The sequence below is a fragment of the Bos grunniens genome, chromosome 13 (genome assembly GCF_055505025.1).
Source record: "Bos grunniens cultivar Pamir isolate PY7600 chromosome 13, Bosgru_T2T1.0, whole genome shotgun sequence".
NCBI lineage: Eukaryota > Metazoa > Chordata > Mammalia > Artiodactyla > Bovidae > Bos > Bos grunniens.
The window spans coordinates 3,233,921-3,260,087 of NC_141177.1; the positions used below are offsets into that span (position 1 = coordinate 3,233,921).

Sequence of the window (26,167 nt, forward strand, 5' to 3'; positions counted from 1 at the left end):
CTGGAAATCTAAACTTAGCAAAGTGTAAGGAAGAACAGGCTTTCTCACTTTATTTCTGTATCTGGAAAGTTTCAGCGGCTGGTACCATATGAATATTTATTAATGCATTGTGAATCAGAACCTGTGATTATTACTCAAACTATCTTTTTACCTTACAAGCTTCAACTCGAAAGAATAAAAACACATCTGCTTTTGCTCTTCCCATATTTTATTCAATGTTTTAACAGCTTTGCTGTAAATATCTCATCCATTACGATTCAGTTGTGACTGTATCGACTTCACGTCTCCTGCTTTATTACTGTCATTGCAGTGAAACAATACACTGTTAATTCGGTTAACTAACAAGTTCATTGTTCAAGCTAGTCAGCGATCTCCTGTTTGTTGGGTCCACATGTTAAAAGAGAATTGGTTATAAATCAAAGAAGGGCTTGAGTGAGGCGTGTTCCCTTTGTTCAGACGAGTGGGTCTTTATTTGAGATCGTTGCTTAATATGCTGTCGTGGGAAGACGAGTAAATCTGAAGATAGGGCCAAATGCAATCATATTAGATGAAGAGGTTGCACAACCCTCAAAGAATTCAGCTCTGGGATATGCAGGCACCCTTACACCTTCTGATCCTCTGCACGAAACCTGCACCTCCTTTACAGCCTGCATCCAATGGAGACCTTGCAAACCTGTCTTCTAGATTCTTTCCAGCAGAAAGAATGTGTTCCTATTTCTTTTCCCCTAGGTGTAACTTAGTTTGTTCAACAGCTAAGAAGGTGAGCTCTGCATTCCCACAAGCCTGGCTTGCGTTCCGGCTCCGCATCTCCCAGAAGAACGGACTCGGATGATTTAGTTACCGTCCCTGATCCGCGTGCAGTGCAGAATGGGCACTGCCATCATTCCTCTTCATCAGGTCGTTGTGATAATGAAAGGAGCAAATCTTTGTAAAGTTCTGGGCGTCAGGATTCAGTGCAGAAAACAGAAACCAGTCCAGTTATTCCAGGCATTAACTGAGTTAATCTGAGTGATAGGCGTACCAGTCAGGGCTTCCCAGGTGGCGCTAGTGGCAGAGAACCCACCTGCCAGTGCAGGACACATAGAGACTTAGGTTCGATCCCTGGGTCGGGAAGATCCCCTGGAGGAGGGCATGGCGACCCACTCCAGTATTTTTGCCTGGAGAATCCCTTGGACAGAGGATTCTGGCAGGCTATCCTGGAGTCCACAGTGTTGCAAAGAGTCGGACACGACTGAAGCGACTTAGCACGTATGCGTGTACCAGTTGTCTATTACCATGATAATGTTGAAACACAGACACATACACACACACATCAGTTAAAAACAAAGAGCATTTATTTAAATCACGGGTCTGCAGATCAGAAACAGAGGTCTGGGCTTGGCTGGGCAGTACTGGGCAGTTCTCCAGTCATGCTGGTCTCACCCCATGTCTTGCTGTTGGCTGGTGCATCTGGGCCAAATGTGTGAATCTCCAGCAGGATATCCTAGGCATTTTCCAGGCAGAGGCAGAGGAGAAAATGGGATCTTTCTTGGGTACTGTTTGCTAGTAATCCCATTGATCAAAGAGAATTTCATGTTAAGCCCACAGACAGGATTGATGTAGATAGAAGGTCCCACCCAGAGTGGCTGCATCTTAAGGCAACCAATCATGCCAATATTCCAGGGTCTGAGGAGGTTCCCTGAATGCAGAACTTTCAGTGTTAAAACTGGGGCAGTCCTGGACAAACTGAGATGCACTGGTAACTGTTGGCACCTTTCTGGGGAAAGAACATGGATGCAAGGAGGGTCTTATACAGGGTCTAATAAAAGTCTTATACAAGGGACTTAGATGCTGCCTATCAAGTCACTGGAAGAACTGGAAGGAAGACTGTTAATTTGCAGGTCATGGTAATGTTTTTGCTGCTGTGACCATTTCTGCTGTTGTCTCAACCCGGGTGATAATCAGACACGGGGACCTGGCGTCTGACGGACATGCAGTCACACCGTGAGCCCTTGCTTGTTAACCGTCACGGTTGCAGGGGGCAGCTCTGTCTCACTCCCACCTTCCAGATCTTGCCCAGGACAACTGGTGTAGAGAGTCTAACTCTACCTGGAACTCTGACCGCCTAGGGACCCTGGGAATCATTCTACCGAGCTTCCCCACCTCCCAGAAGAGGAGGAAGAAATGGGTGCCAAGGCTCCACATATCCACCACAAAGGCCTCCACGAGCACGCGGCTCATGGGGAACACTGTCAGCTGCGGGGGTGGCATCACTTATACTGATTCACTGAGACGACCCACCCCTAACCCCCAGGCTGGTAACCCTCTCTCTAGGTTAGCTAACACTAGAAGCAAACTCCTAAGGTAAGTGATTCCTAGAATGCTACTCTCAAAAGGGTAGAATCATTTTAAAGAAGACAGCTTTTGTAGCATTTCAACTCCCAGGGACAATTGGGGAATTTTAAGACATAAGCCTTTTTCCACTTTGTTTTGTTTTAGGTATTATTGGGTTTCCTTTTTTTCTCCCAATTCCACTTCTGAAAATTATCTGGGTATCCTCAACCTCTGAAAGGTTTTCTTCAAATTCTGGATGAAGATTGACATCGGTACTCATCACTTCAGCCCAGCTGACCTCTTTGTAATCACATAGTTACAAAGTCAATAAGAAAAGATGATGAATTCCGAGGGCATCTGAAGTGAGCATCACAGATCCTGGCCTGTATCTGACCTATTCTTTAAAAAAAAAAAAAAAACACCTTATTTTAAGAAGGTCATTTGTGTCTACTGATTTTAAAACACAAATGAGCTGAATTTATTAGGAAAAATTCGGTTTCATTAGAGACAATTTTTCTAAGATACAGTTCCTTCAGGAAAACGTACCTTAGTTGTGATTCTAAACCTGTCTCCTGAGAAATCTTGGATGCTTGCTGAGCATTTTGAATTCTTTGCCACCCTTAACTTTCTGGCTGCATGTTAGAAATCATTTTAAATGAATTGAATAAAATTCACAAGTGTTACATGCCAGCAAATGAAGTCACAGGAAATATGACTCAAATCCACTTTTTTTCATTTTGTTTTTTTCTAATAATAAATAGAAATGAACAAATGTGGCTTTAATGACATCTTGGAGTGAGAGCTTTTATTGATATAGTATCAGTTGGAAGCATGTAATGCTTTGGTGAAATAAATTCCACTCTGCATATTTACAACCAGATTGAAAAAGGTGTGTTTGTTATTTTGTGTGACACACCCTAATGATAGTAAAGTTTTTATATATGAAGATTTACATGGTCCATCATAAAAATGAACAATACTTGAGCTTACAAAATCTTTATTTGATTGAAGATGTTTTTGTACTTACTGAGTTTCCAATTACTTTTTTAACCTGCACTCACAAACTTACAAATACCTATTCCTCATTCCTGTAAAGCCATGAACAGATACTCCAAACCGTGTCAGTTGAAAGAAAACATGTGGCATCTGTTAAGAGTGACAAGTTCTTCTTTAGACAGCTGAGGTTCTGGTCATTAGCTAATTACAGTTTATGTCAGGCCAACTTCTTTGGGTTGCAAAAAAAAAAGAAACTGGCTTGAGAAAAAAGGGAAGCCACTGGTATATAAGTATAGAGGGCTGGTTTCAGACACAGTGGGATGAATGTACTCAAACGATGTCAGCAGAATCTGGTATCCCTTCATCTCTCAGCACTGCTTTCTGACTTGTGTTAACTTTCTTTTAAAACAGGATCTGTCCACAGGAGTCACAAGATGAAAATAGCTCCAACCCTTCTCTCCCCCACTCTCTCCCTCCCACCTCCTGCCAGTTGAAGAAAATCAAGAATGTTCCTCAGTTCAGTTCAATTCAGTCACTCAATCATGTCCAACTCTTTGCAACCCCATGAACCGCAGCACGCCAGGCCTCCCTGTCCATCACCAACTCCCGGAGTTTACCCAAACTCATGTCCATTGAGTCAGTGATGCCATCCAACAATCTCATCCTCTGTCGTCCCCTTCTCCTCCCACCTGCCCTCAATCTTTCCCAGCATCAGCATCTTTTCAAAAGAGGCAGCTCTTCGCATCAGGTGGCCAAAGTACTGGAGTTTCAGCTTCAATATCAGTCCTTCCCATGAACACCCAGGACTGATCTCCTTTAGAATGGACTGGTTGGATCTCCTTGCAGTCCAAGGGACTCTCAAGAGTCTTCTCCAACACCACAGTTCAAAATCTTCAATTCTACGGCACTCAGGGCAGTGAAAATGTTCTGTAATGATGCTACAATGGTGGAGTCACATCATCATACATTTATCAAAACCCATAGAATGAACCTCACCTTGAGTGAACTCTGACACAAATTATGGGCTTTGTGTGATGATAACGTGTGTAAGCTCATGGACTGTCACAACGGTGATCGACAGTGGGACAGGTTTTGGGTTTGCGGGGGCAGTGTTTATGAGAACTTTTTCTACCTTCATTAAATTTTGCTATGAACCTTAAACAGCCCTAAAAATACAAAGTCTATTTAAAAAAATGGAAATAAAATTCTTTAAGAATCACAGCTACGCAAAACAAGTAAGAATAAAGTTATACGATTCAGTGTCAATCAGAAAAAACACATTGATAGACCAACAAGTACCTTTGAGGGGTGGGGTTATGTATTTGTTTTTTTCTCTTGTCTATTTCCCAAATCTTTTTGAATGAGCAAATGGTACAGAGTCCTCACTTTGCACAGAAATGTAGGACTATAAAAATGACTCTGCAAGCTGAAACTATGCCAACTGATATTAATGATCAGTGGTAAAAATTCCAGTCATACCATGACCTTTAAAAATATTGATCAAAACATTAAAACTGTCTTACCATCGGTTCTAAATGCACAGGGAAATGAAAAAATAGTACAACCAAAATTTATTTAGTACACTGTATTTTCATCATTAGAAACACTGAGAATTTCAGTATTTATTTCTTTGTGAAAGCTTACCAGGTAGTTCGAATATTGCTGTTCTCTTCATGTGAAACTTGTGATACAAAGAGAATGTCTTTTCCATGCCTTGGTGAATTTTCACACTAAATTCTAAGTTTGAATTAGCTTCCGATATTTTGTAATGAGTACTTTCAGCGTTGTGAGCTGCCTCTGAGAATTGCTAAAGGTGACTGTTTGCAGTATCACATCCTCTGACACACCTTTATCCTTTTTGTCATGACCATTCTCCTCATTTATTGATAAGTTTCTGTCCACTATGTTCCTCCAGCTGCACATCTAGAGTTTCAAATAGCAGCAACATCAACATTCCCATGGTCAGCTAGTTCTCTAAAAATTCCATTTATATTCATTGAGAATTTCAGCATCACTTTTTCTTCCTTTGCTGCACTTTTATCCTTGTTGACCAATTCCTTTTTTGGCTGCTCATGTCATGGGAGCGCATCACTGGGAGACAAGGAGGCAATACAACCACACGCTTTGCTGTCTGTGTGTGGACTCAACACAGACACATGGGGACAAGTCGCAGACAGACGGGGAAGGGACCTGATGGGTGTTGGGGAGCGGTGCACATTTGCAACTCGTGTTGCAGTCTGTGGGCTGCAGAGCTAGTGGTGAAGTTTGTATTGTATGCAACTACTCAATACGGAGAAGGAAATGGCAACCCACTCCAGTGTTCTTGCCTGGAGAATCCCAGGGATGGGGAAGTCTGGTGGGCTGCCGTCTACGGGGCCGCACAGAGTCGGACACGACTGAAGCGACTTAGCAGCAGCAGCAGCACTCAGTTAATATACCATTAGACTCAAAGTTGTATTATGTTTTGGAGTGGGAGGAGACTGGTGTTATTTAACAAAAACTTAGTAACTGAAATTCAGTTCAATTCAGTTCACTCAGTCGTGTCCGACTCTCTGCAACCCCATCAACTGCAGCACGCAAGGCCTCCCTGTCCATCACCAACTCCCGGAGTTCACTCAGACTCATGTCCATCGAGTCAGTGATGCCATGCAGCCACCTCATCCTCTGTCGTCCCCTGCTCCTCCTGCCCCCAATTCCTCCCAGCATCAGAGTCTTTTCCGATGAGTCAACTCTTCGCAAGAGTGGCCAAAGTACTGGAGCCTCAGCTTTAGCTAGGGCACAGCAGAACTATGCAAAAGGACTGCTGGTACCTGAATATTTGGAAAACTAACTTTATTATAAGATAAAATGATTCTGTGCTCCCTTTTTTGGTCACAGGCCGGCTGAAGGACTAAAGATAGGCTACTGAAAAAGACATACTGCTGGCTTGGTTCCGCTGATTTATGACCCTGGAGACCTCATAGGACATGTTGTAATGCTATGCTGTTCAGACTCCCTGTGAACAGGTGCATCTGGAGACATATATATTTATGGAAAATGATAAATAATCTCTCTCCCCTACCTTATGTCTAAGTAGGTCATGTTGGCGATATTCTGAGTACTTACTACATTTCACCCAGCGTATCTCCAAGAGCACGGGAAATGCAGCAATAGATGCACAGGGCTGGAGGCAGTGAACATCTCCCACTTCAGAACCCTGGAGTATGACGGTTCTCTGAGCATTAGACTGGGAAACTAGACCATCAGGCACTGGAGCAGGGAAATGCAAAGTCGTCTTAGAAATATAATTTTTAAAGCAATTTAATGTCCTTAATAGATGCAAAATGGATAAAATTCAACAATTCTTCATGGTTTTGTAAATACAAGGAACTTGGCAAAATAGCAGGATGAAAGAAGTTCTTTAACAAAGTAAACACCAATAGCCATCGTCGTTCTTAGTGTTGAAAATCTACAAGAACTGTTATCACAACTAGCATGCAACCGAAGTGCACCCATGCTGCTGTGAACACTGCTCTAAAGGTCCCTGCGGACGCACTCAGGAAAGGCGGGTCAACAGGAGGAGAAAGGATTAGGGAAATGTTACCATCTGCATTTGAAGCCACCAAGATCATCAATAAATAAAATCAAGATTCAACAAAGGACTGCAACTAAGAAAAAAGCATATCAATATTTCTAGGTTATCAGATGGACATTTAAAATCTCCTTGACACTAGTGGTCCTGTATGAATGTGAGAGTTGGACTGTGAAGAAGGCTGAGTGCTGAAGAATTGATGCTTTTGAACTGTGGTATTGGAGAAGACTCTTGAGAGTCCCTTGGACTGCAAGGAGATCCAACCCGTCCATTCTGAAGGAGATCAGCCCTGGGATTTCTTTGGAAGGAATGATGCTAAAGCTGAAACTCCAGTACTTTGGCCACCTCATGCAAAGAGTTGACTCATTGGAAAAGACTTTGATGCTGGGAGGGATTGGGGGCAGGAGGAGAAGGGGACGACAGAGGATGAGATGGCTGGATGGCATCGCTGACTCGATGGACGTGATTCTGGGTGAACTCCGGGAGTTGGTGATGGACAGGGAGGCCTGGCGTGCTTCGATTCATGGGGTTGCAAAGAGTCGGACACAACTGAGCAACTAAACTGAACTGATCTGACACTAGTAGGGCTTCCCTGGTGGCTCAGCAGGTAAAGAATCCGAATGCAGTGCAGGAGACCTGGGTTTGATCCTTGGGTTGGGAAGATCCCCTGGAGAAGGGAAAGGCTACTCACTCCAGTAATCTGGCCTGGAGAATTCCATGAACTGTATAAATCCATGGGGTTGCAAAGAGTCAGACACAACTGAGTGACTTTCACTTTCACTTTGACACCAGAAATAATCAATTAGAAAATTTAAGGATGTGTCAATGTGATGCCTAAGTTAGCAAAGCTGGAGATGACCACATTGAAGGTATTAACACAGATAAACAACTGTGTGGATACATGATTAGCCATGGTCACAGACAATGAGAATCACAGAGGACAACGTAGGTGAATGCTAGGCAAATTCCATCTTATGACACATATCTAACATAGCTTCAAATAGACCACTGCTGTGAAACCAATTTGTACAAGAAGCCATTACATTCCCTAATCATATAACTAAATTACCTGAGGTCACACCTTACCTAAAGATCTCAATGCCCTTTGCTAACCTGTCTTTGGAAGTCCAAAGCTGCTCGACATTTTAAGTTCAACCAATACCAGTCCATTGGCTGAGTCAGAGTTTTTGAGTCCATTATCAAAGAATCATACCTTTCCAGGAAGGCAACCTTATGCAGAGTCCAAACTTTCTTCCTTCCCACAAAGTCAAGAACAAGATGTTCACGGATTTCCCATGAATTGCTTGCCACAAATTTCTTTGAGAGAATTTGACCATTTGAGCCATATTCCCTTACCCCAGAAAAACTGCACACTCATGAATATATTATACATATTCAGTTCACTTCACTCGTTCAGTTGTGTCCGACATTTTGTGACCCCATGAACCGCAGCACGCCAGGCCTCCCTGTCCATCACAAACTCCTGGAGTCTACCCAAACCAATGTCCATCGAGTCGGTGATGCCATCCAACAATCTCATCCTCTGCCGTCTTCTTCTACTCCCACTCTCGATCTTTCCCAGTATCACGGTCTTTTCAAATGAGTCAATTTTTCATATCAGGTGGCCAAAGTACTGGAGTTTCAGCTTCAGCATCAGTCCTTCCAATGAACACCTAGGACTGATTTCCTTTAGGATGCACTGGTTGGATCTCCCTGCAGTCCAAGGGACTCTCAAGAGTCTTCTCCAACACCACAGTTCAAAAGCATCAATTCTTCGGTGCTCAGCCTTCTTCACAGTCCAACTCTCACATCCATACATGACCACAGGAAAAACCATAGCCTTGACTAGATGAACCTTTGTTGGCAAAGTAATGTCTCTGCTTTTGAATATGCTATCTAGGTTGGTCATAATTTTCCTTCCAAGGAGTAAGCGTCTTTTAATTTCATGGCTGTAGTCACCATCTGCAGTGATTTTGGAGCCCCAAAAAATAAAGTCAGCCATTGTTTCCACTGTTTCCCCATCTATTTCCCATGAAGTGATGGGACCAGATGCCATGATCTTTGTTTTCTGAATGTTGAGCTTTAAGCCAACTTTTTCACTCTTCTCTTTCACTTTCATCAAGAGGCTCTTTAGTTCTTCTTCACTTACTGCCATAAGGGTGGTGTCATCTGCATATCTGAGGTTATTGATATTTCTCCCAGCAATCTTGATTCCAGCTTGTGCTTCCTCCAGCCCAGCGTTTCTCATGATGTACTCGGCATAGAAGTTATATAAGCAGGGTGACAGTATACAGCCTTGATGTACTTCTTTTCCTATTTGGAACCAGTCTGCTGTTCCATGTCCAGTTCTAACTGTTGCTTCCTGACCTGCATATAGGTTTCTCAAGAGGCAGGTCAAGTGGTCTGGTATTCCCATCTCTTGAAGAATTTTCCACAGTTTATTGTGATCCACACAGTCAAAGGCTTTGGCGTAGTCAATAAAGCAGAAATAGATGTTTTTCTGGAACTCTCTTGTTCTTTCGATGATCCAGCGGATGTTGGCAATTTGATCTCTGGTTCCTCTGCCTTTTCTAAAACCAGCTTGAAAAAAAAAAAAATAATAAAATAAAACCAGCTTGAACATCTGGAAGTTCACGGTTCATGTATTGCTGAAGCCCAACTTGGAGAATTTTGAGCATTACTTTACTAGCATGTGAGATGAGTGCAATTGTGCAGTAGTTAGAGCATTCTTTGGCATTGCCTTTCTTTGGGATTGGAATGAAAACTGACCTTTTCCAGTCCTGTGGCCACTGCTGAGTTTTCCAAATTTGCTGGCATATTGAGTGCAGCACTTTCACAGCATCATCTTTCAGGATTTGAAATAGCTCAACTGGGATTCCATCACCTCCATTAGCTTTGTTCATAGTGATGCTTCCTAAGGCCCACTTGACTTCACATTCCAGGATGTCTGGCTCTAGGTCAGTGATCACACCATCATGATTATCTGGGTCATGAAGATCTTTTTTGTACAGTTCTTCTGTGTATTCTTACCACCTCTTAATATCTTCTGCTTCTGTTAGGTCCATACCATTTCTGTCCTTTATTGAGCCCATCTTTGCATGAAATGTTCTCTTGGTATCTCTAATTTTCTTGAAGAGATCTCTAGTCTTTCCCATTCTATTGTCTTCCTCTATTTCTTTGCATTGATTGCTGAGGAAGGCTTTCTTATCTCTTCTTGCTATTCTTTGGAACTCTGCATTCAAATGGGTTCAGTTCAGTGACTCAGTCATGTCCGACTCTTCCCGACCCCATGAATCACAGCACGCCAGGCCTCCCTGTCCATCACCAACTCCCAGAGTTCACTCAGACTCACGTCCATCGAGTCAGTGATGCCATCCAGCCATCTCATCCTCTGTCGTCCCCTTCTCCTCTTGTCCCCAACCCCTCCCAGCATCAGGTTGGTTGGATCTCCTTGCTGTCCAAGGGACTCTCAAGAGTCTTCTCCAACACCACAGTTCAAAAACATCAATTCTTCCGCACTCAGCCTTCTTCACAGTCCAACTCTCACATCCATACATGACCACAGGAAAAACCATAGCCTTGACTAGACGGACCTTTGTTGGCAAAGTAATGTCTCTGCTTTTGAGTATGCTATCTAGGTTGGTCATAACTTTCCTTCCAAGGAGTAAGCGTCTTTTAATTTCATGGCTGCAGATGGGTATACCTTTCCTTTTCTCCTTTGCTTTTCACTTCCCTTCTTTTCACAGCTATTTGTAAGGCCTCCTCAGACAGCCATTTTGCTTTTTGGCATTTCTTTTTATTTTGGATGGTCTTGATTCCTGTCTCCTGTACAATGTCACGTACCTCCATCCATAGTTCATTAGGCACTCTGTCTATCAGATCTAGTCCCTTAAATCTATTTCTCACTTCCACTGTATAGTCATAAGGATTTTGATTTAGGTCATACCTGAATGGTCTAGTGATTTTCTCCACTTTCTTAAATTTCAGTCTGAATTTGGCAATAAAGAGTTCATGATCCGAGCCACAGTCAGCTCCTGGTTGTTTTTGCTGACTGTATAGAGCTTCTCCATCTTTAGCTGCAAAGAATATAATTAATCTGATTTCAGTGTTGACCATCTGATGATGTCCATATGCATAGTCTTCTCCTGTGTTGTTGGAAAAGGGTATTTGCTATGACCAGTGTAGTCTCTTGGCAGAACTCTATTAGCCTTTGCCTTGCTTCATTCTGTATTCCAAGGCCAAATTTGCCTGTTACTCCAGGTGTTTCTTGACTGGAGAATTCCAGTCCCCTATAATGAAAAGCACATCTTTTTTGAGTGTTAGTTCTAGAAGGTCTTACAGGTCTTCACAGAACTGTTCAACTTCAGCTTCTTCAGTGTTACTGTTCAGGGCATAGACTTGGATTACCGTGATATTGAATGGTTTGCCTTGGAAATGAACAGAGATCATTCTGTCATTTTTGAGATTGCATCCAAGTACTGCATTTTGGACTCTTTTGTTGACTATTGGCCAAAAAGTTCATTTGGGCTTTTTCATAAGATCTTACTTCCCAGAGAATGGCATTGAAACATGTTAAATATCATGTATGAAACGAGATGTCAGTCCAGGTTCAATGCACGATACTGGATGCTTGGGGCTAGTGCACTGGGACGACCCAGAGGGATGGTATGGGGAGGGAGGAGGGAGGAGGGTTCAGGATGGGGAACACATGTATACCTGTGGCAGATTCATTTTGATATTTGGCAAAACTAATACAATTATGTAAAGTTTAAAAATAAAAAAAAAAAAAAAAAGATCTTACTTCCCAGAGGTTCAGACACCCTGAATCCTTTCCAAGAGACCCTAGATTAACTGTCCTCACTCTGCCTTAATCACACACACTCTGTGTGTGATGCATCAGTGCTCATCACAGTGGTTCAGAATAAAGGTGCTCTTCCCATCAACCACCTGGGTTTGTACCTCAGCTTGATCCTTAGGCAGCTGTGTGAGCTTGATTATGTTGCTTAGCGTCTCTGGGCCCTGATGTCACCATTTGTAATGCGAATCATAATAGTTCTTACCTAATTAGGTAATTATGACAATCAAATGAGACAAGGCAGGAAAGCTGTTGGCACAATACCTGCCACATGATAAATGACCCAGAAATGTTAGTTATTATTTGATTATGAGCTATCTTATGACTGCCTCGCCTTTTATTTTGTTTCAGCTCTTGATGATAAATACATTTTATAATCTATACCAGGGTTTTTTAACCTCAGCACTATCGATGTTTGGAGCTAGACAAGTCTTTGCTCTGGGGGCTATCCCACACATTGAAGGATGTTTAGCAATGTCCAAGAACTCTACCCACTAGATGTGAGAACCCCCCACACACACAGTTATGATGACCCCAAATGTGTCCAAACATGTACACACTTCCCTTGATGGACAGAATCACCCCGACTGAGCATCACTGCTCCGTGTTGATTAGATGGATACATCAAGGTTTTTGTTTTTGTTTTTGTTTTTATGGCACAAGCAACAACAATCATACTATTTTTTTAATTTTATTTGTAAACTTAACAATATTGTATTAGTTTTGCCAAATATTGAAATGAATCTGCAACAGGTATACCTGTGTTCCCCATCCTGAACCCTCCTCCCTCCTCCCTCCCCATACCCTCCCTCTGGGTCGTCCCAGTGGACTGGTGCAATCATACTATTTAAAATGTCACCATTGCTGATGAAAATACAACGAGGCCAAGAAGTCTATACTCAAAATGGAGAAGGGCTCGGAGTGAGGAAAAGGCAGCAATTGTGTGAATGAGGACAGGGGAATCACAAGGCTCGATACACATATTTGGGCAAAAGTGATTAATGAGAAACTTAGGGGTTGGGCTGCAGTCCATAGGGTGGCTAAGAGTCAGACACAACTGAGCGACTTCACTTTCACTTTTCACTTTCATGCATTGGAGAAGGAAATGGCAACCCACTCCAGTGTTCTTGCCTGGAGAATCCCAGGGACGGGGGAGACTGGTGGGCTGCCGTCTATGGGGTCGCACAGAGTCAGACACAACTGAAGCGACTTAGCAGCAGCAGCAGGGGTTGTGAAAGATACAGAGGAAAATTCATTTTGGCAGTGGAATGAATAAATTGGAGACTCTTCAGAGGGAAAAGTAGCTTAGTCTGGAGAATACACAACCTGTGTAACACTGGAAGGAGTCAACAGAGACTGAACATGAAAAAGCAGAGAAAGGAAATGAGGAAAATGGTTCTGCGGATTCCACGAGAGGCCAATATTCCTGATTCAAGATAGGACAGGACATTTGATATGAAATCAAAGAGTAGAGCCCAGAGTAAAGAAATACTCAGAGCAGGAGCAAGGTTGGTGTTGGGCTTAGACCTCAAGAACCAGCCTTTTAAGAGACTAAGAAGATATGTTCATGACTGAGACAAATAAAATTAATATCTTGTGCACATGAAGGCTACATATACACAAGATATTAATAGCTCATTTGTGTCCAACTTTTTGCAACTCTATGGACTGTAGCCCACCAGGCTCCTCCATCCATGGGATTTTCCAGGCAAGAGTACTAGAGGGGTTGCCATTCCCTTCTCCAGGGGATCTTCCTGACCCAGGGATCAAACTTGAGTCTCCTGCATTGCAAGCGGATTCTTTACTATCTGAGCCACTAGGGAAACCCTATGTGGTCTTCATACTGTCATAAAGTCATCTTACATTCTGAGAAAATAAGTTTACGGGGGCTCAAAGTCTCTCTCTCAGAGAAGAGAGAGAAGTTACACATAAGCCCTAATCAAAAGGTACGTAGTCTGTGAATGAGCTCCGTCCCTCGGGTGGTGGCAGTGGAAACTCAGCCGTCCTTTCAGTGCTGGTGATATGAATGTCCTGAGCTCTTCTGAGCTCTTCCCATATGTCAGGTGACATGTTTCACTTATGCCACTTTATCCCAACAACAACCTTTCGAGATGGCAGCAGTTATGATCCCAGTCTACAGACGAGGAAGCCCAGGTTTGGAAAGGTGCGCTGCTCCAAGGCTGCACAGCACATACACAAGGACTTCCCGCCCAGTGGCCTGTCTCTAACACTGGTTCCTGGGGCTCCTGAAGTGTTCTCTGAAGCACACCGAGGGAAAGCTGAGATGTGAGTTCACCTTCACCAAGTGTGCTCAAAACTAAGGGCTTAGCTGACTCAGAATGCTTGAATAATGTGGCTCTGCTCTGTCAAGGATTTATTTTAATAAATAAATTACATTAATATTGCACATTGCAATTGAGCAGTTCCCTTAACATGTTAGCTGTGTCTCTGAAGAGAAGAATCCAACTGAAGGGAAAAGTGCAGTATGGTTAGCCACATCATCCACGCGCCCAACAATGATGGAAACCAACCTGTGGAATGTCCATTGACTGTGCGCTGTCCTCCGTGCCAGGCGTTCCCATGTAAACTATTTTACTTACACTGACATTAATTTTTTCCCCCATGTTGGCACTGTTACCTGCTTCGTTCAGACAGCAAACCAAAGTGACCCCTGCCGTAAAGAGAGGGAGCTAAGACCGGTCTCCACTGCCTCCACAGTCTCCAGTTTTCTCCGTTAGATCAAACCAAACCTGTTAAAATTAAGAATCCTATGCCCTGACATCGTTTCCATGTTTCCAGGTTTTTTGCCATGTGTGACCAATTAGTACAGTTGGCTAGAACACGGTGCTAATGAGGCCAAGGTCAGGGGTTCAATTCCCTCCTGGGCTGGAACTCGATGCTTCCTTCCCAGAGTCACGGGCTGAGGCCTGCGCCGCAGCTGGCCCTCCCTGGAGTGTCATTCTGGTCGTAAACGCAGCTGGAAAAACTCTTGCTGAATCATGGTACCGCCATCCCCACCGCTGGACGAACTCAGAATACAGACTGCAATGGCAGCGCAACGAGAGACATAAGTGAAAACCAACATTGTGATTAGTTGAATAAACTGACAATTTTTGCCTACATTCTGTAAGTTTTAACAGCACACTTTACGGACCGATGGAGCTGCGATTTTATTTTTTAAAACTCATGTATATTAAGAGAGATGCTAAAATCTCGAGATGTTGAATGGCAAGTGCAGTAAAACCTCAATTACTTAAACTCATAAGGAAATGAGTTATTTTGTATATGTAAATTATGTTCAGATAATAAAAGTGCCTCCTTAGTACCAAGAGATTTTTATATTAGAAATTCTGATGGAAATCCTTGTAAATGGAACTCACATTTTACTGCCTTCCTAAATAGGGAGATGGGACGTAACTGATCCAACATATCTCCTATTTACAAAAAAAAAAAACAATTTCAACAAACGATATTTTTAATTGAAAATAAAAGGGGTGGGAAGGCAGATCAACCAGGAAAGTCAGTATTAATACCAGCAAGGCAGAATTTAAGCTTAAAAGTTACAAGAAAGATAAAAAGGAATATAAAAATATAAAATTCATTTTCCAAAGAAAATGCAATAATTACAAGCCTACATGTACCAGATAATATAACAGCTTCGCTGACTCCCAGCTTTTCTAACCTTCTTGCTCTTCCTTAAATAATACAAAGTAATTTCTAATTCAGAGCTTAGGTGGCTACAGTTCCATGTGCCTAGAACTTCCTTTGGGTGTTGCATTCCACCGTATTCAGTTCTCTTTCCAAATATCACCCACCTAAGGATGGCTACGGAGAAGGCAATGGCAACCCACTCCAATGTTCTTGCCTGGAGAATCCCAGGGACGGGGGAGCCTAGTGGGCTGCCATCTATGGGGTCCATAGAGTCAGACACGACTGAAGCGACTTAGCAGCAGCAGCAGCAAGGATGGCTAAGCACGCTATCTGATTTGTCACCTAAGATTCCAAGTTGTTTGATGTGTGTGTGTGGTCTCATTGCTGTGGGAAAAACATAGAATCCTGAATCTATCTATCCTAAATTGCATTAGGTTCCTAAGATGTGTCTACTAACATCACAATCCTCTAAGCAACTGCAATCTTTATTACCAGCCAGGACTTTAGACCTAAAACCTCATAGGAAGAAAAAGCCCACAGGCTCTCCCTTGGCCCCTTTTCTCAACAGTAATCCTAAATATGCCTCAGTTCAGTTCAGTCGCTCAGTCATGTCTGACTCTTTGCGATCCCATGAATTGCAGCACGCCAGGCCTCCCTGTCCATCACCAACTCCCACAGTTCACTCAAACACATCCATCGAGTCAGTGATGCCATCCAGCCACCTCATCCTCTGTCGTCCCCTTTTCCTCCTGCCCCCAATCCCTCCCAGCATCAGAGTCTTTTCCAATGAGTCAACTCTTCACATGAGATGGCCAAAGTACTGGAGTTTCAGCTTCAGCATCAGTCCTTCCAAAGAACACCAGGGCTGATCTCCTTTAGAATGGACTGGTTGGATCTCTTTGCAGTCCAAGGGACTCTAAAGAGTCTTCTCCAACACCACAGTTTAAAAGCATCAATTCTTTGTCGCTCAGCTTTCTTCACAGTCCAACTCTCACATCCATATATGACCACAGGAAAAACCATAGCCTTGACTAGACGGACCTTTGTTGGCAAAGTAATGTCTCTGCTTTTGAATATGCTATCTAGGTTGGTCACAACTTTCCTTCCAAGGAGTAAGCATCTTTTAATTTCATGGCTGTAGTCACCATCTGCAGTGATTTTGGAGCCCAGAAAAATAAAGTCAGCCATTATTTCCACTGTTTCCCCATCTATTTCCCATGAAGTGATGGGACTGGATGCCATGATCTTCATTTTCTGAATGTTGAGCTTTAAGCCAACTTTTTCACTCTCCACTTTCACTTTCATCAAGAGGCTCTTTAGTTCCTCTTCACTTTTTGCCATAAGGGTGGTGTCATCTGCATATCTGAGGTTATTGATATTTCTCCCAGCAATCTTGATTCCAGCTTGTGCTTCTTCCAGCCCAGGGTTTCTCATGATGTCCTCTGCGTAGAAGTTAAATAAGCAGGGTGACAATATACAGCCTTGACGTACTCCTTTTCCTATTTGGAACCAGTCTGTTGTTCCATGTCCAGGTCTAACTGTTGCTTCCTAACCTGCATATAGGTTTCTCAAGAGGCAGGTCAGGTGGTCTGGTATTCCCATCTCTTGAAGAATTTTCCACAGTTTATTGTGATCCACACAGTCAAAGGCTTTGGCGTAGTCAATAAAGCAGAAATAGATGTTTTTCTGGAACTCTCTTACTTTTTCCATGATCCAGCAGATGCTGGCAATTTGATCTCTGGTTCCTCTGCCTTTTCTAAAACCAGCTTGAACATCTGGAAGTTCACAGTTCATGTATTGCTGAAGCCTGGCTTGGAGAATTTTGAGCATTACTTTACTAGCGTGTGAGATGAGTGCAATTGTGCGGTAGTTTGAGCATTCTTTGGTGCTGCCTTTCTTTGGGATTGGTTCTATTTGCCTAGTAAGTTTTTAAATTTGCCTATTAAGTTCTTACCACTCTAAACATTGGAAAAGTCACAGAAAAATGAACTCCACGAAAAAAATCATAATTCTGTGTTACCTTCCTGTGACAGTTATAACAAACTACCACAAACTTGATGGCTTCGGAGAACAGATGTTTATTCTCTCCCAGTTCAGAGGCCAAATGTGGGGGGATTTGACCCACTCAAGAAGTCAAGAAAGAATTCTGGGGTAAGGAGAGAGTGGCATGAATTGAGAAAGTAGCATGCTGCTGCTGCTGCTAAGTCACTTCAGTCGTGTCCGACTCTTGTGTCCTCATGGACTGTAGCCTGCCAGGCTCCTCTGTCCATGGAATTCTCCAGGCAAGAACATTGGAGTGGGTAGCCACTCCCTTCTCCAGGGGATCATCCTGACCCAGAGATAGAACCTAGATCTCCTGCACTGCAGGCAGATTCTTTACCAGCTGAGCCACCAGGGAAGCCCCATACAGACACTGTCACATGTGAACCAGATAGCTGGTGAGGACCTGCTGTGTAACACAGGGGCCCGGCCGGGCGTCTGTGATGACCTGGAGAGTTGGGGCTAGGGGACAAAAAGGAGACTCAAGAGGGAGGGGCTGGCTATATGTTCAATGATGGCTGATCTGTTCCACCGTACAGCAGAAACCATCACAACACTGCAAGGCAATTCTCCTCCAGTTAAAAAATAAATTTAAAGAGAAAGATTAAAAAAAGAAAGGATCCCTATCAGAAGTGATATCTGCGTGCAAACCTGAAGCGAGAGCAGGAACGCAGCATGTAGAGATAGCGTGATACGCAGGATCTTACACCAGGAGATGCAGAGACGGAGGAGGGAAGACTGCCGCCGGAGGCCGGAGACAAAGCTGCACAGAGGGGTGTTGTCTTTGCACCATTGTTCGCTTTATAATCTTAAGGACACTGAGGACTCAGTCAAGGTTCTGCACGTGGGAGCTGCAAGACAGATTTACGCTTTGCAAAAGCTCTGGACTGTCTCCGGAGAATAGTTTGAAAGGCAGACCAGAAGTGTAAGCAATAGATCCTAGAGTCTCGCAGAGCCCAAGAGAACAAAGACAGTGACTCAGATTAGAGAAGTGGTGTGGCAACCCACTCCAGTATCCTTGCCTGGAGAATCCCATGGACACAGAAGGCTGGCGGGCGACAGTCCAGAGGGAAGCAAAGAGTCGACACCACTGAAGCGACTTAGCAGGCAGTGACGGTGGAGACGAAAAGAATAAATGGATTTAGGGAACATTTAAAACAAAACATCGGCAGCACAGCATGGGGGTCAGGGAGAGACAGGTGTCAAATATGAGCCCTACGCTTCCACGGTGCCCAATAGGTAATTTCCCATTCACTGCAAGAGAACATTGAAAGAATGCTAGGTTGGAGGCATTCAGGGGAGAGGCGGGGGGGAGTTGTGTTATGAGATTAACTAGAGACACATTGAGTTTGAAGATGATTCTGAAACCCTGGGTGTTCCAAAGCTGATCTGAGTCTGGCACACAAAAGAGGTCACAGGAAAGGTCTAGCTTAGATACGTAAATCTGCAAGTAATCTTGGTTTCAGTTCAGTTCATTTCAGTCACTCAGTCATGTCCGACCCTTTGCGACCCCATGGACTGCAGCACACCAGGCTTCCCTGTACATCACCAACTCCTGGAGTTTACTCAAACTCATCTCCATCAAGTTGGTGATGCCATCCAACCATCTCATCCTCTGTCATCCCCTTTTCCTCCCACCTTCAATCTTTCCCAGCATCAGGGTCTTTTCCAATGAGTCAGCTCTTTGCATCAGGTGGCCAAAGTATTGGAGTTTCAGCTTCAGCATCAGTCCTTCCAATGAATATTCAGGACTGATCTCCTTTAGAATGGACTGGATGGATCTCCCTGCAGTCCAAGAGACTCTCAAGAGTCTTCTCCAACACCACAGTTCAAAAGCATCAATTCTTTGGGGCTCAGCTTTCTGTATAGTCCAACTCTCACATCCATACATGACCACAGGAAAAACCATAGCCTTGACTAGATGGACCTTTGTTGGCAAAGTAATGTCTTTGCTTTTTAATATGCTGTCCAGGTTGGTCATAGTTTTTCTTCTGAGGAGCAAACGTCTTTTAATTTCATGGCTGTAGTCACCATCTGCAGTGATTTTGGAGCCCCAAAAAATAAAGTCTGCCACTGTTTCCCCATCTATTTGCCATGAATCTTGGTTTAGGGAGTGATGAACTGTAGGCAGAAGAACTCCTGGCTATGCAGGGCCTGGAATTTATATAATTTGGGGACTTTAATTAAGAGCAATAATACGGAATATAAAATTAGGTACAGAAGTAAATAATTATGGAACAAGAAACCATTACAAATTGAGACAAATAGAGAGAGCAGCACTGGAACACACACCGTTGTTGCTTCGTTCATTCGCTAGCATCCTCCTTTTTGCAACCCCACACACTGCAGCACCCAGGCTTCCCTGTCCTTCACCAGCTCCCAGAGTTTGCTCACATCCATGTCTATTGAGTCCGTGATGCCATCCAACCATCTCATCCTCTGTCTCCTCCTTCTCCTCTTGCCCTCAATCTTTCCCAGGGTCTTTTCCAGTGAGTCAGCTCTTTGCATCAGGTAGCCAAAGTATTGGAGCTTCAGCATCAGTCCTTCCAATGAATATTCAAGACAGATTTCCTTTCGGATTGACAGGTTTGATCTCCGTGCAGTCCAAGGGACTCTCGAGAGTCTTCTCCAACACGACAGTGAAACTCATTATCACGTGTAAAACAGACAGCCAGTGAGAAGCTGCAGTGTTACACAGGGAGCTCGGCCCCCTGCTCTGTGACAGCCCAGAGGGGTGCGATGGGGCTAAGGGTGGGAGGGAGGTTCAGAGGGCAGGGGACACGTGTATAGTCAATTCATGTCGTTGTATGGCAGAAACCAACGCATTGTAAACCAACGATCCTCCAATTAGAAGTAAATTTTAAAAAAGAATAAATTCTGGAGAACTAATGTATAGCCTGGGGACTATAGCTGATGACGCTATACTGTACAGTTGAAATCTGCCAAAAGGAGTATTTCTTAAGCATCTTCATTTAAAAAAGATAACAATGTGGGGTGATATATATGTTAACTTGATTGTGGTAAGCATTTCAAGAAGTATGTGTACATCAAATCATTCTGTGTACACTTTAGTTATAATACAATTTTATTTCTAAATCACAAGTTTGTAAATTTATCTCAACACAACTGTAAAAAAAACTAAATATTTTTTTAAAACTTAAAAAGCTGAAAATAGAACAAGATCCTGAAAAATAATAGCTTTATTCATTCACTGCCAGATACCGCCTTTTTAAAAAAATTTCTTTTCCACATTTTAGTCTCTATGCAACATGATAGCCTCTTCTTATAATAATATCGTTTTTCATTAAAAAGTAATGTAACTTCTCAAACACAGTTAATTGAAATTAGTTTCACATATTGATAATTGGGGTCATAAAATGTGACTCCATATACCGATACATATGCCTTCGTACTACTGCTACAGGTTCATGCCCTACAATTCAAGAATTCTGATATACTTTATTTGACATTATTACTTTTTCTGTTTGGGTTTTGTTTTTGATTTTTGACATCACCTTAAAAAATGATAAAAATGTATGATACTTTTATAATTGTGTATACTGTACTATCAAATGTATTTCAGACAGGAAAGAAATTCAGTTTTGTCATAGCATCAATAAGAAATTAATCCTCTCCTTCAACTTATACATTTGATGACTGGAAAAAATTATCCATGGGCTAGCTTCCGGCTCAATTTTTAAATCTTGTATCTCCTCCACTACCCACATCAAGTGCTGGGTGCTAAGGAAATATTCATTTCCCTATGGAACCTCTAGCCTATTCCTTTGCATCATCATGCAGGGGAGATGATAAAATGGATGTTAGGAATATTCTGAAAGCCATTTCTACATCAATATGATGCGCAGCAACTTAACTATTACACATGGTGACCTACAACATGTGTGTTTTGCCACATCTAAATTTAATGAATTTTCTGGGCTCTCCTTTAGCCATATCCAAAACCTGCCAGCAGCCATTTACATTTGGACAAAAATACAGGGTTATGTGACTATATTGCCATAGTGCCTCCCAGGTCCTTGGAAGGTCCAGTTCAAGTGAATGAGAGTCTTCATTTTACCAGCTTCACAGAAAATTTATCTCCCATTCTGGGTGTGTATGAGATTCCTCTACTTTGGTGCGATTGCTATTTCGGGCTGGGTAATCCTTTGTTGTTGGGGGCTGTCCTGTGCACTGCAGGATTTTTTAGTAGCATCCCAGACCTCTACTTATTCAATGTTAGTAATACCCAACTGGCACCCCAATTGGGATACCCAAAATGTTTCCAGATATTGCCAGATGTCCTTGAGGGGCAACATTGCTCTAGAGAAACAGTTTAGATAGAGAACAGTACGTTTATTTAGTGAATTCTGACTGGGCACCTACTATGTTTCAAGCCCTCTGGAACGCCACTTTGCACAAGGCCACGGTGCAGCTGGGAAGGAAGACGATGAATAATAAATTTCAGTAGAATGCTCTAAGTGCCCCAGGGGAGATCTCAAAGACACTGAGAATCCAAGACAAACCTCTCTCCTCCTTCACAAAGCTACTGCGGAAATGAGTGTGATGCGGACTGTAAAGATGAGACTGCTGCGTTGCTGTTGTTCAGTCACGTCTGACCCTCTGCAACACCACATGGACTGCAGCACGCCAGGTTTCCTGTCCTTCACTATCTCCCTGAGTTTGCTCAAATCCATGTCCATTGAGTCAGTGACGCCACCCAACCATCTCATCCTCTGTCACCTCCTACTCCTCCTGCCCTCAATCTTTCCCAGCATCAGGGTCTTTTCAAATGAGTAGGCTTTTCCCATCATGTGGCCAAAGTACTGGAGCTCCACCTTCAGCATGAGTCCTTCCAATGAATATTCAGGGCTGATTTTCTTTAGGATTGACTGATTTGATCTCCTAGCAGTCCAAGGGACTCTCAAGAGTCTTCTCCAACACCACAATTTGAAAGCAACATTTCAGAGGTCAGCCTTCTTTATGGTCCAACTCTCACATCCATGCATGACTACTGGAAAAACCATAGCTTTGACTAGATGGACCTCTGTCAGCAAGGTGATGTCTCTGCTTTTTAATATGCTGTCTAAGTTTGTCATAGCTTTCCTTCCAAGGAGCAAGTGTTCTGCATCTATTCTGCCAAACCATTTCTTCACATTGGCACAATATAAGCTGAGCATATAGCAGGAATTATAGGAAATACTTCAGTTAGCCATAATAGTCACTATTTACAAATCCTGGCCAAGAAACATTGCAAAAGTGTATTAATCCACCTCCTTCTCTTTTATTTTGGCGGTTATGATGCTTACACCATGCCAGCCACACTCAGATCTGAAGTCTACAAACACATAAATTGAGTCATTCCTAGGAAAGGTTGATGAATTTATTCACAGAAGATTTGCCACAAGGGTTTATCCTATTTCGATGAAGGGGGAAGGAGAGAGCCTAAATCAGTGAGAATTTAGCTTGTGAACAGCACTGTATATAAATTTTAAAAACTCACCAGATTTGACGCAAATCATCCTTCTAGAGCTCTTAAGATAACCCTGGTATTGGGCTTACCCCACTGTGTTTTCCCCTTCAATCAATTATTGACAACAAAGTAACAAAACTCCAGGGTACACTGAAAAGCAGGGTCTATTTCACTCTGGGTGGCATCTCAACTATCCAGTGTATTTGTGCACAGAAAGCCTTGGAACAGACAACACGCCCCTTTGCTGAGCTGTTTGCACTTTTGTAAAATTAGTAATTGGAGAGGGAACGTCACTTACTCCCATTTCTCTGCTTGAACATTAGGGCTGGATCCTTTATCAAACTGAACACTGTGTAACTGCGCTCGGCAGAAATGAGTTAACCCATTAGCTCTCCTTTGATTGCACTTAATCATGGGAGCCCCTTAAAAGCATGTTCCTTTCATCTTTTTCTTTACCATCACTCTTTATTTCACTGATCTTACCTTAATTTGGTCCCTCAGCCCTCTTCTAGCGGGTGTGGGGCCCACGTGTGGATTAATTCATCAATTATTACAATAATTTCCACCTATATAGTGCTCAATCATTAAAAATTCATTTTGATATTACCACAAGGTAGCTTCGCATTGTGGTTTAAAAGCAGCGATTCCTCAAAATTTATTGGAAAAATAACATACACAAGTGCACTGAACCCATGATCCCAGGATAGCACTGTGAGGGGTGAGGTTACATTTAATTTTTTTTTTGGTCAGGAAAATAATAATGCAGCTGTCCCATGGATAGAGCCAAAGTCACTGAAGAGGGGGTGACCGACACTCAGAGGTCCTGACGGAGAGCCAGGGCTTTGGGCTGAGACAGCCTGTGCAGAAATCTGCTCCCGGCACGCACCAGGGCTCAGGGAATCTTGGACAAGTCCCAGTTTTTCATCTCTGAGTGGAGTTCATCACGTTCACAGAGTTGTAGTGAGGACCAAACCAGATAACCCACGCCTGACACACAACCACACAGGAAGTTCTAGGTCAAGCAAAGGTTACCACTCAGCCACGTAGTATCACTGCACACACACACACACGTATGCACACACAAGCACACACACTGTCGCCGTCTTAACTAAACAAAGGGGCTTATAAAGCGCCAAATTCACAAGCCTTTCCCATCCACAAATTGGCCAGTTAATTAACGGAGGGGGACAAAGTCAGAGACAGTTTAGTCAAGAGATCCACAGTGGTAATCAGTTGGTTAGTTAACTGATTAGTTATTTAGGCAACTGGCTAATTACTTTTTATAAGGTTTGCTTCTCTACATCCTCTGGTTCAAGGGCTAAAAATCTCAGCATAACTGAGACATTGGGGCTGGATAACTCTCTGCTGTGAGGCATCCTGTGCATTGCAGGGTGTTCAGTGGTCTCCCAAGCTTCAACCCACGATGCCAACAGCACTCCACCCATCTCTAGTTGTGACAACCAAAAATGTCTCCAGATATCGTCATGTGCTTCCTGAGTGAAGAATCATTGCTCTAGTCCCCATTTCCAAATGGTTTATATTAACATTAATATAACTTTCTTCCATATACTACTTATTATTAAATCATATTTGTCTGTAACCCCTACCTTCCTTAATTCTGGAGTCTTCACCTGAACTAAAGAATTTTATGGAACTAAACCACATGTGGAATTTTAAACCTTGCTAAAAAGTTTTTAAAAATACAATTACCAATTGTTCTTCATTATACTTATTTTAAAATTGCTACCTCAGTTTCTAAATTGGTGGTGGAAGGAGAGAGCCAAGTGGGAAGGGAGGTGGGTCTTAATTGTGCCAGAATTTGTGAAAGTATACATTAGCAGCTTACGCTCTAGTCTGGGAAATGGATACTCGAAGTGTGGAATTTTGAATGGCGGCAGCTATGTGGAGAGCCGAATTCCCCCAAAGCGTGTGTGTCTGTGTAGTGAGTTCTAGTCTTTCCTCCCATGGAAGTGCCCAGAGTAGAAAACAGCCCATATTGTGTGTGCTGGTCAGGGAGGGGTTTCCAGTCTGAAGAGTGCCAGACAGGGAGGGAGAGGAACGAGGGGAGAGGGAGTCCCAGAGCAAGAGATGAGGGCCTTTTTTACTAACTGGGACATTGCGGGGAAGGGACTTTTAGGAACCTTTTATGGCACGTTTAGTAAATTTAGCTATTACATTAACCTCACCCAGGAAAGCTGCAGGAAGGACTCCCCTAACCCCTCAAAGTCTGCAGTCATAGTTATGTTCTGCTTCATTTGGATCTGATCTACTGATGGTGACTAAGATCTTAAGACCTTCCTGTTATATCTGCATTTCACCAAAATCTAGAATTCTCAAATCCACTATAAAAGACATCAGTGACTTACCACTAAGATAATGAGTTTAAGTTTCAAAACCCACTGCTTGCCTAGGTCTGTTCTGAGGTGTGTAATTTATTGTGTATGTAATTTAATATTCTTTTCAAAAAAGAGGGCCCTCCGAATGAAGATTTTGGTCCCTGTGAAATCTGGCTCTCCCGTTCGTGGACACCATGTCCTTCTGTTCTTCTCTGTACCTGCAGCACCTCCCACAGTGCCTGGAGTATGTTAAACACACAATGATGCTTGCTGAGTGACTGAACGACCAACTCAATGAATGAACAAAGGCAATAATGATGTACACAATCCAGAAAAGCATAGAAGACCGTACTCGAGAGTATGACTGGATGCTTGCTAATCAGACAGATAGTAAAGGCCATGTGTGCATGCTGCTAATTTGCTTCAGCCATGTCCAACCCTCTGCAACCCAATGGACTGTAACCTGCCAGGCTCCTCTGTCCAAGGGATTCTCCAGGTAAGAATACTGGAGTGGGTTATTGTGCCCTCTTCTAGGGATCTTCCCAACCCAGGAGTTGAAACCTAAGTCTCTTACCTTTCCTGCACTGGCAGGGGGGTCTTTACCACTAGTAACACCTGGGAAGCCATAGTAAAGGCCACCAGCATTCAAAAGGAAGAGAGGTCACTGCACACATGATGAAAAGGAGATGTTACAAGCAAATCAAAGACTCACAGACTTTAAAAATAATATTATAATTGACTACAGTAGCTGACACAATAGTAGACCAACTCAGAGCTTGGACTATGAACCTCAATCCTAGATCCATTTACAAGGTGAAAACTACACAGTGAATCCCTCTAAACTGGGGACACAATCAGTATCTATAACAGAAGATCGCTGTGAGGATGAGAGAGATGCCCCTGTAAAGTGGGGAGCGTGGAGCCAGCATACTGCA

The 26,167-nt window shown here is 43.0% G+C and overlaps 1 long non-coding RNA gene across 17 annotated transcripts in view; it reads right to left on the minus strand.

The window, feature by feature from the left end:
• LOC147359972 (uncharacterized) overlaps window positions 1-26,167 on the minus strand; it is a 515,690-nt gene that overhangs the window by 271,630 nt on the left and 217,893 nt on the right. For 4 of the 17 annotated variants that reach the window (XR_015138838.1, XR_015138853.1, XR_015138849.1 and 1 more), the window contains one exon: window positions 6,415-6,558. The exons of 9 other annotated variants lie outside the window; for them this stretch is intronic. This is a non-coding gene — a long non-coding RNA (uncharacterized LOC147359972). Of the gene's footprint in view, window positions 1-1,312; window positions 1,484-6,414; window positions 6,559-10,826; window positions 11,170-14,092; window positions 14,778-26,167 lie in introns of those variants that run through there. 4 more of the 17 variants (XR_015138842.1, XR_015138839.1, XR_015138848.1 and 1 more) reach the window with 4 other exon arrangements.